A 15177-nucleotide genomic window follows, 5' to 3' on the forward strand; every position below is an offset into this window, starting at 1 on the left:
ATTTTAAATTAATTTTTTTCTGAGGTTTGGCATTTGCCCCCTTTTTTTTTGCTCTACTCGCCGCAGGCATGCTGCATGCCATCTGACAAATCACATGCATGGTGTGTCTGTGTGTGTCTGTGTGTGTGTGTGTGTGTGTGTGTCTGTGTGTGTGTGTGTCTGTGTGTGTGTGTCTCTGTGTGTGTGTGTGTCTGTGTGTGTCTGTGTGTGTGTGTCTGTGTGTGTGTGTGTGTGTCTGTGTGTGTGTCTCTGTCTCTGTGTGTGTGTCTATGTGTGTGTCTATTGTACGTTACAGAATTTCTTTGCATTCACAGGTGATGTAGGTGTGTTACCCTCCTGCGGTCCATCTGATGTTAGTGTCCCCACAGATGCTAGCGGTGATGAACATATGCATGAGGTACAGGCAGGGTTGTCAGGGGCTGAATCTGTGCCAATGGTTACCATCCCAGCTATGTCCCTCTCTTCCCTGCACACAGTTCTGCTGCCAACACATACCGCATCACCGGTGGCCATAGAGGAAGGACAGTCAGCGTCTGTTGGCGTGGAACAGGAATGTGTGGTGGCTACAGAAGGTGTGTCTACACACCATGGTGTCAGTGTAATGACTGCAGATGTGCCACACAGGCATGTGGCCGGTGCTGCTCGTAGGAGGAACTCTGGCAGACATGTACCTGCATGACAGAGCGCAGCAGCTGGTATCACCAGACGCATGTTCCAGACTGTAATGGCAGCACAGGCACATGCTGAATGGCAGAACAGAGAAGGGCAGAGGCTGCAGAGGGCTGCTATCCATATCCTAAATGACAACATCCAGGCATTGGCAAATGCTCAACAGCAGATTGCTAATGTTCTGGATAGGCAACTAGGTGAAATGGTCAGAATCCTTGACCAAGGTATGGCAATCCACGAGCGGAAGCTGTCTGTGCTGGAACACCTGGTAGGAGTGAGGCATAGGCCACGTGGACATAGGCCAGCAACACCACCTAGTGTAGGTCGACGTGACCGTGCCACCTCACATGCCCGCTCCCATAGTGCCGGTAGCAGTAGTAGTGCAGCTTCTGCTGTGCTGTCAACACCAGGACACAGCAGGCCATGTGGACATGGCCCTGGACGGTCTCAGCGAGGACACGTTTCCAGCAGACATGTGTCGTCGGACAGTAGCCACTCTGTACCTCCACCTGGTAGTGCCCGTGCAACCCCAGGCAGGCACAGGTCATGTGGCCATGGACGGACACAGTGAGCTGTACAACCTGCACTGTACAATCTGGGGCTGTCAATTATACCCCGTGTAGGCATCACAAATGGCAGAACTGTGTACACACATACACACACACAGCAAACACAACTGTAGGGCTCCACAACATCCACATGCATTCTGCACAGATATGTCCAGTCAACTCACCGGCCCTTACACACACATGATGTTATCCATTGGTGCAGCCTATGCCCCTGGCAAACATATCACCCTGTGCATATGATGAAGCCTGTGCCGCATCCCTGTCATCCACACCATCGGTGCAGGGTTATGCACAAATATTCTGATGCACAGGGTGAACAGCATAGTGAGAGGTGTATGTAATACCTGTGTATGCATAGTGAGGGATGTGTATGTTGCAGTGGTTGTGTGTGAATACTGAGTTGTGTATGTGACATAGGTTGTGTACTGTCGACATGCACCAGTCACACCATGTAGTGCAGGTGCAGCATGCATTGTGATGTGTTCACGGTATGTGTCACGGTTACATCTGTAGCACCATGTTGGTTGTGATACCCTGGTTCCCTCCTATGGTGTACTTGCATGTGCCTACAGGTAGCAGTGTTTGCAGTCCCCCACGTGTAACTGTGGAGTACACACAGGCACGTCTGGCAATATCAGCATGCTACATGTACCCTCATCCTGACTGTTGGACACACAAACATGACACAGATGTCCGCACATATACTGCACCTGACGCATGTGGTCGGTGCCACAGGCTACACTGGACAGAGACATGACATACATAGCAGGACACATTACAGGTATGGTGACATGGTGCAGGGGTTGTACACAGCGGCCTGGCCAATGATGATGTGAGGTGTCACTTGGTAGCTGGAGGCCACACTGTGCAGCAGTAGGATCCATAACAGTATGTGAACATGGCCGCAGTCACGGGGTGTACACCACTATAACGCACACCCTGTAGTGTGCAGCTGGGGACCCTTGCCTGTGTGGTCATCACCCTCACAGTACTATGCACCTACACAAAGTGTCACAGAGAAGGGACATGCACAGGTAGCCAGTATGGCTGGGACCTATGGCATCAACAGGGCTGTGCAATGCATCACCATTATGGGTTAGTCAACACGTGAGGCCAGTGATAATTTCCCACCGTATATTAACATACACACTCACACCAAGCACCAGACATACATACAGACACACACACACTGTGGTGACCACACATGTGTATACGTACAGCCGATGTGTGTGATGGACATCACCGGCGAACGTCATGCTTCCCACACTGATGTATGTACAGTTCTCTACAATGGTGTACACTGATGTGTAGCAACTGGGACATATTCCCCGCAATATGTGGCATCCCTGGTCACACATTCGGACACACATGACAGTGCTGGGAATGATACACCAGCCATATGATGACACGTTTGCTGGACATGCAGCGGTATTGATTGCATTATGTGTACCAATGCTATATCTGGCAAATGTGCTGCTATATACACATGGGAGGTTGTAGGTGTTACAGGTGCCATATGACATATAGTTGTTAACACCTGACCGCTGTGTATGCATTATGTCAGCACCGTCACGTAACAGCGACATAGCGTACAGTTAGCACATGGCATGATAGGATGGTGTGTGACACAACTGTGAGCCACCCCCTGCACACATACATCTAGACAGGTGGTTCACCACATTATGTACACACATCCCTCCATACGTGCTGTTTGTATGTCACCGTATACAGATGTCAATGATGGGTCTGCATTGCGTCTGCATGTCGTAGGTAGGTGCAACTATGTTATGGACATCGGCCACTGCACATGCATGTTTGCTGCATGCACAGTACAGATGTCACATGTGTCTCCTGTTGCCATGTTAGTATGCATTGCTATTGTTGGACATGTGTGTTGACATACATAACACATGGACTGTGGTATGATATCACGGGTGTCACAGGCGACCAGTACAAGGGTATGTGTCCCGGTCAACACTGCTACCCCCTGTAGTGTGAGCATTCAACAAACATGGGCCCACCTTCAATTCGCATGTGTAGCATTGATTAGGCCAGTGTTATGCACGAGGTACATCAAAGGCCACGTGTGTATGTGTTGTGTGTGCAGTCCATGCACACATCCACACAATCACATGTATGATGTACCCAGATGTGTGTTCATTGGTGTACAGCAACAGTCAGGTGTCACAGCTGTGTAAGGGCCATGGTATGTCTTGAGCCGACCTGTTCATGTATACTGGTATCATTGCAATGCATAACACCTGTTGGATCCCTGTTGGTACATGTGTACTCTGCACAGCTGGTGTACACCGCTGTACAGCCCAGTGGTCATGTGTCACATGGTGTTGTGGGACCGTAAGGCTGTGTAGTGCTGCACCAATGACATGGTGCTGACTTGACAGCTACAATGTACACTGCAGTGTGTACGTGTGACCTGCGCCTGTGACAGCTGTGATGGCAGCTGTGTGTGTACAGGTCACTGCATGTGTGTCCGCCCTGTGCGTGAGGGCAGTTATACCTTACTGTGCCCTTCTGTGTGTACACTCCATCTGCATGCAAGATTGCCCTTTGCAACTGCTAAGTGTGTGAGCATGCCCAGTATGCCGTTGTGTAGATGGACACACAGTACATTCCACATGGCTCCCCTCCGTGATTAGACTCTGTGTGCATTCAAGATGGCCCTTTGCAACAGCTAAGTGTGTGAGCATGCCCAGTATGCCGTTGTGTAGATGGACACGCAGTACATTCCACACTGCGCCCCTCCATGATTAGACTCTGTGTGCATGCAAGATGGCCCTTTGCAACAGCTAAGTGTGTGAGCATGCCCAGTACGCCGTTGTGTAGATGGACACGCAGTACATTCCACACTGCGCCCCTCCGTGATTAGACTCCGTGTGCATGCAAGATGGCCCTTTGCAACAGCTAAGTGTGTGAGCATGCCCAGTACGCCGTTGTGTAGATGGACACACAGTACATTCCACACTGCCTCAGTGATTAGACTCCGTGTGCATGCAAGATGGCCCTTTGCAACAGCTAAGTGTGTGAGCATGCCCAGTACGCCGTTGTGTAGATGGACACACAGTACATTCCACACTGCGCCCCTCCGTGATTATACTCCGTGTGCATGCAAGATGGCCCTTTGCAACAGCTAAGTGTGTGAGCATGCCCAGTGTGTGAGCATGCCCAGTACGCCATTGTGTAGATGGACACACAGTACATTCCAAACAGACGTGTGATACTGAGCATGTGGGCATGGCCATTGACATCCTGTATAGCCATGGTGGTCATCCAGGCACCAGATGTCCATTTTCAATGTCATGATGGATGCCTACATTGAACACACTTGTTGCTCTCTCGAAGGGTGTACTGTCTGTGGCGCATCCCGTATCTATTCAGTGTTGTTGTGCTCCGTAGATATTTAGTTGGCCCGTTGACAGCACTGGCGTGTTTGTGTATGTCTACCTTGGGACGGTAATATGCTTTCAGACCGCTCACTCTCTAAACAGTCCCTATTGGCATCTTTGCCTTTGCGGATGATGTCACCCACCTAGAAGTATGCCTCTGAGAGTGCTGTGTTCAGTAATCTCGGTAGCGCATTCTGTAAATGCGTAATGCTGTAGTGTGTTAGAGTAGGTAGGTGTATGTTCAACTCCCAGCCCTTCCAGGTGTGTGTGTGTGTGCATGTGTTTCCAGCTGTCTGGGGACACAGTAATGCTTTTAGATGCCTCACAACACATACATTCCCTATCGGCATCTTTGCCTTTGCGGATGATGTCACCCACCTAGAAGTATGCCTCTGAGAGTGCTGTGTTCAGTAATCTCGGTAGCGTGTTCTGTAAATGCGTAATGCTGTAGTGTGTTAGAGTAGGTAGGTGTATGTTCAACTCCCGGCCCTTCCAGGTGTGTGTGTGTGTGTGTGTGTGTGTGTGCATGTGTTTCCAGCTGCCTGGGGACACAGTAATGCTTTTTAGATGCCTCACAACACATACATTCCCTATCGGCGTCTTTGCCTTTGCGGATGATGTCACCCACCTAGAAGTATGCCTCTGAGAGTGCTGTGTTCAGTAATTTCGGTAGCATGTTCTGTAAATGCGTAATGCTGTAGTGTGTTAGAGTAGGTAGGTGTATGTTCAACTCCTGGCCCTTCCAAGTGTGTGTGTGTGTGCATGTGTTTCCAGCTGCCTGGGGACACAGTAATGCTTTTAGATGCCTCACAACAAATACATTCCCTATCGGCATCTTTGCCTTTGCGGATGATGTCACCCACCTAGAAGTATGCCTCTGAGAGTGCTGTGTTCAGTAATCTCGGTAGCATGTTCTGTAAATGCGTAATGCTGTAGTGTGTTAGAGTAGGTAGGTGTGTGTTCAACTCCCGGCCCTTCCAAGTGTGTGTGTGTGTGTGTTTCCAGCTGCCTGGGGACACAGTAATGCTTTTAGATGCCTCACAACACATACATTCCCTATCGGTGTCTTTGCCTTTGCGGATGATATCACCCACCTAAAAGTATGCCTCTGAGAGTGCTGTGTTCAGTAATCTCGGTAGCGCATTCTGTAAATGCGTAATGCTGTAGTGTGTTAGAGTAGGTAGGTGTGTGTTCAACTCCCGGCCCTTCCAAGTGTGTGTGTGTGTGTGTGTGTGCATGTGTTTCCAGCTGCCTGGGGACACAGTAATGCTTTTAGATGCCTCACAACACATACATTCCCTATCGGCGTCTTTGCCTTTGCGGATGATGTCACCCACCTAGAAGTATGCCTCTGGGAGTGCTGTGCTCAGTAGTCTCAGTAGCGCATTCTGTAAATGCATCATGCTGTAGTGTGATAGGGTAGTTAGGTGTAGGTTCGATTCCCAGGCCTGCCAGATGTGTGTGTGCATGCTCCCGTCCGCCTGGAGACTCAGGTTATGCTTTTAGATGCTTCACAACACAGATGTATCCTGCTGCAGTCTTTGTCTTTATGGATGTTGACACGCACCTAGTAGAATGCCTGTGTGTCTGCTGTGTTTAGTCATCTTGGTAGCGTGTTCTGTAAATGCGTCATGCTGTAGTGTGATAGGGTAGTCATGTGTAGGTTCAATTACCAGCCCTGCCACATTTGTGTGTGTGTATGTCTGTATCTCTCTCTTTCTATATATATATATATAATCTATTTTCTGCCCATAACCCTGCTCTTGCATAGACAGCTGACTGTTTCATGTATCGCATATTTGCATAGCTTTCACATACCAATGGGGTATGTTGCAACTCCCAACATTGTCCATGCAACGTCCATGTTACGGCGGTGTTACACGCCTTACAGGCATTTGCTGTATATCTTGGCAGACATCTATCCTTGCTGTACCCTCACTGTACTCAGACACGCGGAGGCTTCATGTATCATGGCCTAGTTTTGATGTGTGTATGTCTATTTGTGCTGTGTGCATGGCTGTGGGTATGTCCCAGTATCATCATTTGTAAAGATGATAGCCCTAAAGGTTCTTCATGTAGACTGCTGTGTCATTTGACATGTCAGCACATACCTGCGGACAGTACTGCACGTCCCACTGCAGCGCATTTCATATCTTCTGCGTTATCTTGCAGTCGATATTTCTGTTTCCTCACACATGTATCTGTTTCTGTTCATACCACTCCACCTCCTAGAGCAAGTTGCTGGACAAGGCCTTATCTGATAGTGGGACACATAGGGGCAGTATTGACATGTTGCTCTTACAAACGTAAATAGTTGACACAATAATAGGTTTTGCATTAGTATGACTTTTCTGTCGGATTTGGTGTCTTACGCACATGTTTGTCATTATTTCATGTCTTCAGTTATCATGGAAGTGCCAGAATGTTACTGTTACGTGGAACACACCAAACATATGAGGCAGAACTCTGCACATTCATCGTAAATCTGTACAGTTGCGCAGTATGTGTCTGTAACAAAATATCAACTTTCTGACACCAATACACACACTGTATGGTGGCATCACAGGCCACATGCCATTACATTTATATTGCAGGACACACCCACCCAGACAGTTGTATTCCTCACACAGGCCAACAGCTGCTTAGCCACACTAATTGGTCTATCATGTACCGTATGTGTGCGCCGGTATTTGCGCTTTCCGTCAGTGGCAGAGCTCACGTACGTGTCTGGGGGACTGGACATTGTTACGGTGACACTGCATGACACCCTGAGGGACACATTACGTTTGTGTCTATTAACCTTCCAAATTGACATCCACAGGGCATACGTTGTCATTCACATTTGTCGGTGTACATGCATGTGACTTGTACATGTTTTCTCATTTGTCCTGATGTCTTTCTTCTCACCTGTCCACCTAGTATCACTAGTTCTGTACATGTATTTTGGACAGGTTACCTTCATACCCCTAACCTGTACACATTATGGGTAAACGCCCTGACGTTTGACCTTGTTACATTTGTCATAGTGATGTGCCTTTCTGGTAAATTGCTGGCAAGGCATTACGGACTGTGTGGTAGATAATAGTGACTGACATTTCCATTACATGATTAGTAACACTCATAACATCCATATTCATGGGTACGCCAGTATTCTCACAACGTTCTGACTTTGTCTGGGGTATATCTAATATAGTCCCTATTTGTATTTCATGTACTATGCCTTAGTGCAGCTGTGTTATTCTGACAGTTTGCCAGTTATGGGTACCAGCTTGGTCGTACGCATGTCCATCCATGATAATCGCCTACATGACACTGATATAGTGCCCTACATATTGCCAAAATGGTTTCCGCAATATCCAGTGGATGGTTTGCCCCATTATTGAGAATATAGGTGTGCTATACCCACAACACTCCCACGGGGCGGGGCTATGAAAACCCTGCCAAACAACACCTAGGCTCATTTCTGCATACCCATGATTCCCATACCTGACAACTCTCTACAGTACCCATTACACATGTTTAATGTGTGCGTTACTGAAGTGTGGGGACACTTATATGCACTCCCCACTCTCCGGATATCAGTTCGTACGTCATACATTCTATCGACACATGTGTCATCACCCTTGCACCTGATACTGTTGCATGTACAGCTATTTTGTATTTGCTGAGGTCACTTCTTTTGCATCAATGTCAGTTGACACTACGTATTTCAATTTATGGAGTCCTGCAATGGACACCTATCTACATGTTTAAAGTGTAGAACTTGCTGGACTGTCACTTTCTGACCAATGTTTTTAAATGCTGTGGTTTATTCACCTTTCCTGCATGTCTGTTTGTCTACCCATATTAGATATAACGTCGCCTATTTATGTACATATGTCATATCTACGGGACATAAGTCTGTTGTGTATACATATATACATGTACAATCCTCATTTCATAATTTGCTTTGGTTTACGTCTGTGGATTATGTGTATACACATATATCTATATCCATATCATACCTTTCCACTATACAGATTGTCGCAGAGTGTACAGCTGCTTGCCCCTTTATCTTCGCTGTGTTTTACATAAACCTGTGTCTATCTGGCAATGTAGTGGCATTTCATTTGAGACTTACGGTGGGGATTTCTGGCAAGCAGTTCAGGTTACGACTGCATACCCTTCAGAGAATCCATGCTACTGACACACCCATTATTCTATCCACTTTCTATGTTTGTTCTGGCACATATCTGGGGTTTGTCCCTATTTGTACCGGTAGTTTGCATGGCTTTGTCCGGTTTCATACTTTACAAGGTTAACGGGTTTGAGCCATGTATAACTAACATGGGGGAAACAGCATTCATTTACTATGCTGTGAGCGGATCACACACGCACAGGCGCACTTGCATTTCCTTATTGTGGGTTACGCGCAGGCGCGCATACATATCCTTATTGTGGGTTACATATGTTTACTAAGTCTTTGTGCTTACGTGGGCTTTATTACTTGTGACAGTACCAGTAATTATCTGTAATCCAGTTAACGGACGTTTGCGAAACACACGTTCACCTTTACATATTTAACTGTCTGTACAGCACAGATGCATTCATTACACTTTCACATTATATGTGCTGTAGTCGTTGTTCAACCAGGACTGCATTCACATTGGCCGGATGCTGTAACCAGTATATGTTTGGTGTTCTGACTCATTTATATGCATACCCATAGTACATAGCTACATTAACATATGCCTCACTGCTTCACTTATGTCACAGGCATCCATTCTCCTGCTGGGAATAATGTGGTACTACGTTACACATTCTCTATTCCCTACTGCTCTGGACCCAAGCTGCATATTTCATCACTGCAGGGATATTCAGAACCCAAAGGCTTATATTCCTGACACATACTGGTCTTTAATTGTCAGGGTGTTCATGTGGTGATCTGGGTTTAGGCTTGTCCGACTGGTGAACAGAACTGCCCTGACCATGTTCAAATGTCAGACAAAGCACATGGACAGGGATTGTCCATTTTAAACATTTAATCTGTTTACAGACACAGGTGTTTGGGCACCTGTCAGCAGCTTATGATGTTGGCAATACATAATATGGGTGGGGATGGTTACGATGCATAATCCACGGTGAGTGGTGTTCCCATTCACATTTGACTATTTCCTGTATTCATTCTTATGAGGGTTATTATTTTGCACATGACGTAACTATGAATTAACTACGGGTATGCAGTAGTACAGTCAACATATGTGACGGTTTGTTACAGTATATATGTATGGACCTCTGTAATACTGGGGACTACCCCACATCCTTCACAACATTTCCTGCTTATGTACATACTATTATTCAGTGAACTTTCAAAGCTTGTGAGAGCAGTAATTACATCTGTCCCTATTTGTCCACCCATCCTTTTAGGCTTTGTCCAGGTTTTGTTGCTGAGGGAGAGGTGGTGTTGGTATATGATTGAGTTGAATATATACTGTCGATAATTCAGTGGGGAGTAGGGTTACCACTTGTTTCTCTTTGCGAGGGGAGGTCCCACTTTGGACAGTTGTGTCCTGCGATGACACCTAAGACATGGCATATGTCCTGTGATTTTAAGACAATAATATATTTCTTATTTTCTGCACTAGTTGCATGATACAGGTATTTTGTATCTGGTACACATAACTATTATTTGGGATAGCATAAGCTATTCAAATGCTATGGCATAAGCTTTTATCTTGGCATACACGTGTGATTCTGTCCTTTGCACTGGCCGGGGGTATGTTTTATCCTGCAAATTCTCACATTTCTACAAGGGATGTCCCACCTTGGCCATCTGAACAGGTGGCAACCCTAGTGGGGTGACCTGCATGGTGGACAGCTGTTCCATCCTGCGTAGTATGAATTGCATGTCTGTGTAGAAACTGAATAGTACCATGACTACACATACATGTTTTGTCCAGATGTGTACAGTAATGGACACCGTGGTGTGTAAACAACTCTGAGGTTTCCACAGGTTACTTATCCCACGCGTGATGTAGACACATTTTGCCGTAACATTAATGCGCGGGCATTTGGATTTATGTACCTGTGATGGGATGTTTACAATCGTGGGATACATATTTGCAATCCTGACACTGCCTAGGACGATACTTCCTACTACATATGGGGAATACTCGCTATGTGCAGGTGTACGGATGCGCAAGGCTGGTAGCTGGATTTGGTGGACATTCGGACATGGGTGTGGGTTATGTGCTATACTGGGGTTGTTGCGTATTGCATTTGCATGCATGGGTTCTACTTTTGGATATCCTGGTTCCGCATATAGCATCCTATGTGTATGTGACGGTTACGTTCCTGTTCATGTGTATAGCACATTTTAATATACATATGTTTGTGTGTTTGGTATACAATTTGGACTGTCAGGTTTCTTTACGGTTGTTATATAGCCACAACTGCCCTGCTGTGTACTATCACTACCACTGTGGGACTGCTGGTGACCATACCCATGGGGCTAGACATGTGTATTGGCGGCGCGCTGACATGATGTGCTTCACTTCCACTGGGTATAACTTCTGACAGTGCAGTACATTACGGACACATGATTTTAAATATCATTTGTTCCATGGACAGAAACTTATATTATGTTGCGTGCATTTCTGTTTGGTTCTCCATTTTGTGTGGCCGGGAACTGTCTTGCATGCTTTGCATACGTTTTATTATCCACGGACACTGATAGGTGCGATTACTATTGCAGGCAGGCTATAATATTCAGCAGTTTAGGTTGCTCATCGCCAGCCGACATTGACATGCCTCCAGGCGCAGCTTAGTAACGCCCCATGTACTCGCGCACGTGTCCTATGCATGTAGATGTGGTAGCGGCGCACCTTCATTAATATGCATATGGCGCTACTACACCATTTATACGCTGCAAGGCCGGCGCAGGCCTTACACCGGCCTTGCGCCGAGCTTCATGAATCCGGGGGACTATCTTTAATAGATTTACTAATTACCACTACAGAAATTCCACCAGTTGCCAATGCCTCTCAAGTCAAGTCAAACTCAAGTCAAAGAAAATTTTTTCAATCGGATTTACAGAATCAAAGCTCACCTTGTGTGCACCCCGCTTTAAGTACCATTTCCCCATATATAATTAATAAGGTTCATTAAAATTCACAATTTTGGAATCCATTCATACACATCCACGTAAATTGCCATTATGGACCGAAACAAACACCCAATAGGTATTTCTAAATGGTACTATGTGTAGCACGTGCCAATTATCTTCTAATAATCTTAGAAAATGACATCAGCGCCACTTTCAAATATTGATTTCGATACATTTACTGATCAGACCATTGTTAACTGTGAACTGAGTGGAACCTCAGTGAGCATTTCTGTGTTTTTGCATTTTTTTAGATTTCTTCAACTTGAGGATCATGATGGCTACTTTGAGGGGGATGATATGTATCCATGTGCCCAATTGGACAGATGAGGAGATGCCCCAGACATTCACTGTGTGTGCCAGATTGGAGCAGAGGATGACAGCCAGGCCCAGGAACTTCGCTAGGATCAACATGTGGAACCAGATCATGAGGGAGCACTGACAGAAGACAGGGATCAACTGTACTGGAGTGCAGGTTCATCACTTCTGTGGTGACCTTCTTGGAGGGATGCAGCCAAGCTTTGAAGGAGGGTTGATGAGGTGTGGAAGGAGCCCATAGATCTCTACAGTAAGTATCAATATTCTATGTATACCTTAGCATTGCTACGGATTTCACAAGTATTTCATATATATTTTATAGATGTCTTTGTTAGCATGTATGAGATGCTATGAGAATTAGCATGTGAGGGTAATTCAGTGGACTTTGTAAATACTGCCCTCCTAAGTTTGTGTTTGATACCAATGTCATTATTTCATTTAATAATAAAAAAATATTCATAACTATGTCTTTTGTAGATGTTTTACAACATCTAAGTACATAATTTCACATAGCCTTTGTTCTCATGCATCACAGACACCTACACCTAGGCTGCAGATGACTGCGCATCTCGTAGTTTTCCATTATAGTCCCACTGTATCACCAATTGGACCATTTAGAAGACAAACACGTATATAACTTACTTGCATCATTCTTCCTAAACAAGTACACAGACACATTTATTTAATGTAAACATTAATGCCTGTACCATTGCCTAAATATATATTTTTTAGTTTGGTGTTGATAGCTGTTATGTCTTCACTATGAGAGGTATTACAATTGTATGTATTTTCTGTATTCCTCTGTCTGTCAGAGGATTTCTAATAAACACCTGCAGTACCTGTTTCCTACAATGAAAGCCTTGTTGAATGCTAACTCGACCTGTAAAGTAACTGCCCAGCATGTCGAAATTTAGGTTCTTTGTGGGTTCCAAACCACATAGGAGAACCTGTTACTTTGGTTAACTTCACCCATATCATTTTTTTAAAGCCATATTGCAATATTTATATTAAGGTTTATGTTGTGCATGGTAATGACTCACTGATCCAGTTGTTTTGTGAATAACACCATAATCTGTAATGGCCTGATAGCATCAGTTGTTGAACAACATTGTTTGAAGAGCAGTACCTGTTTATTTATGAGCAGCATATTTTGTGTGCTGTGTGTTCAACTCTGGAAAGAGGAAACATATCTTGAACTGTTATATTGATTTCATATACCCATATCATTCATTTACCAAAGCATATTACATTTTCAAAAATGCTGTGAAGTTCTGTTTTGTCATGAAATACTGAAAGCAACAGTAGAACAAAATCAATCTGTAATGTTAAGGGACGGTGATGGCCATACCGTTGAAATGAAAACCAAAGAAGATGCATGTATTTAACTAGTGATGTACAACTTGACAAGGAATAATGATTCTTACACATGCCTTTCTGTGTCCATAATGTGCAGCAACAAGTATTGGATGTTACATGACACTGTCACACTATCTGAGTAATGGATGCTCTCCATTTCTGTTAGTTTTTCTGAACACAGTGCTGACGTGAATATAATTTTCAAGTAGTTTAGCTACATGAGCAGCACGTGCTCATAGTTTGCAATCCTAAGCCAAAATCATTATTAGTAGCCCACCCCCATTAAGATCATGTCATAACATTAACTCTTTTCACTGCCTGAAAAACATGCATTTACTGTTAAGATCTGCTAGGTAGGTAAGTAGGTAGGTCTTGAAGTTAGAGTTTGGGTGTAGATTATGGTTGCAAGTTTGAATCTCATGTCCTTCAATCTATACTCAAAGATGTTAACACCTGTATGTAAAAATGCCCACTGAGTATTGTGCTTATCTAATGTTCTTCAGAAAAGCAGTATGCAAAGTGTGTTGAGAAATGTATATCATTGTTACTTGAGGAATAATTTAATAATTTGTTTTATTTCACCTGACAAGGACTGCAGTCAGAACAGAACAATGTGCATCAAACAGATGCGCAGACTTGAAGAGCAGCCGAGGGAAAAAGGTATGTTGATTATTTTATGTATATAATGAACTGAAATACATATTCCACTGTTTTCAGGCCTGTCATTTTCAAATTAACATGCTTGTTGATTAGAATGCAGGAATACCCATCATGCATTAATAAGGTAAGTGAAATCAGCAAACGGTAGCTGGTATTACAACTGTGTATAAAATCGTACAGCATTGATATATTATGTATTTTTGACCAGTTTGTCAGCACACATTTTTAACAATACATCCACGACCTAAATGACAGTTTATTGCATGTATCTGTCACACAGGTTTAAAGGTAAATACTTTATGTGCAAGTAGTGTGACTCTTGTTTATGAGGTATGATATACTTGTATGTATGGGTATGTTTTTGATGCCTGATTGGTTATGTATTATCTGTTGTGGCAGTAAAACTGCTATTTGCAGACGGTGGGGCATAGCGTTTAGTTTAACATTGGTATTGCAACTGCCTCAGACACCCTGGGTGTGTTTGTAAAAGCACTGGTATAGCTTAGGTTGACTGATACTTGAGTAGGTACATAACTGAAGGAGGCAGTTTCATATCAGCACACTCTGCAGGTCAACATTGGTATTGTTTTTGTCTTGTACCCCTTGGTTTGACTTATAAAAACACTGTCCTAGCTAAGGTTGACTCTCATTTGAGCAGGTATTCATCAACAGTTCATTATCAGCAAGCATATTCACAAAATATTTTTTTTTCAGGCTACTGATTCCTGATTTTTTTTTAAGACGATGGATACAGTTGTACACATACAACATGGTTATTAACAGATATATTAGATTGTGATATGTCTAAAGTTGTGTTAATTGAACATATCGCATTGTTTTTAGTGTTGTACTCATTGTATTGATGTGCATTCAGCCAGATATGCTGCCTGTCTCAGAGGTTTGTCATATGGTTTGCCTAATGTCTGCAATATTGTCTGATACCTTTTTCCTTGTTTTTGCAATGGCACATTGTGGCTACTCATATAAATAATTCAATGCAGACAGTAAAGCATGTTTTTTGAACACTGATACATTTTTACAAAGCTAATGACCTGTGTGT

Source organism: Protopterus annectens, chromosome 2.part1 (genome assembly GCF_019279795.1).
Source record: "Protopterus annectens isolate FY-2018-M chromosome 2.part1, PAN1.0, whole genome shotgun sequence".
NCBI classification, from domain to species: domain Eukaryota; kingdom Metazoa; phylum Chordata; order Ceratodontiformes; family Protopteridae; genus Protopterus; species Protopterus annectens.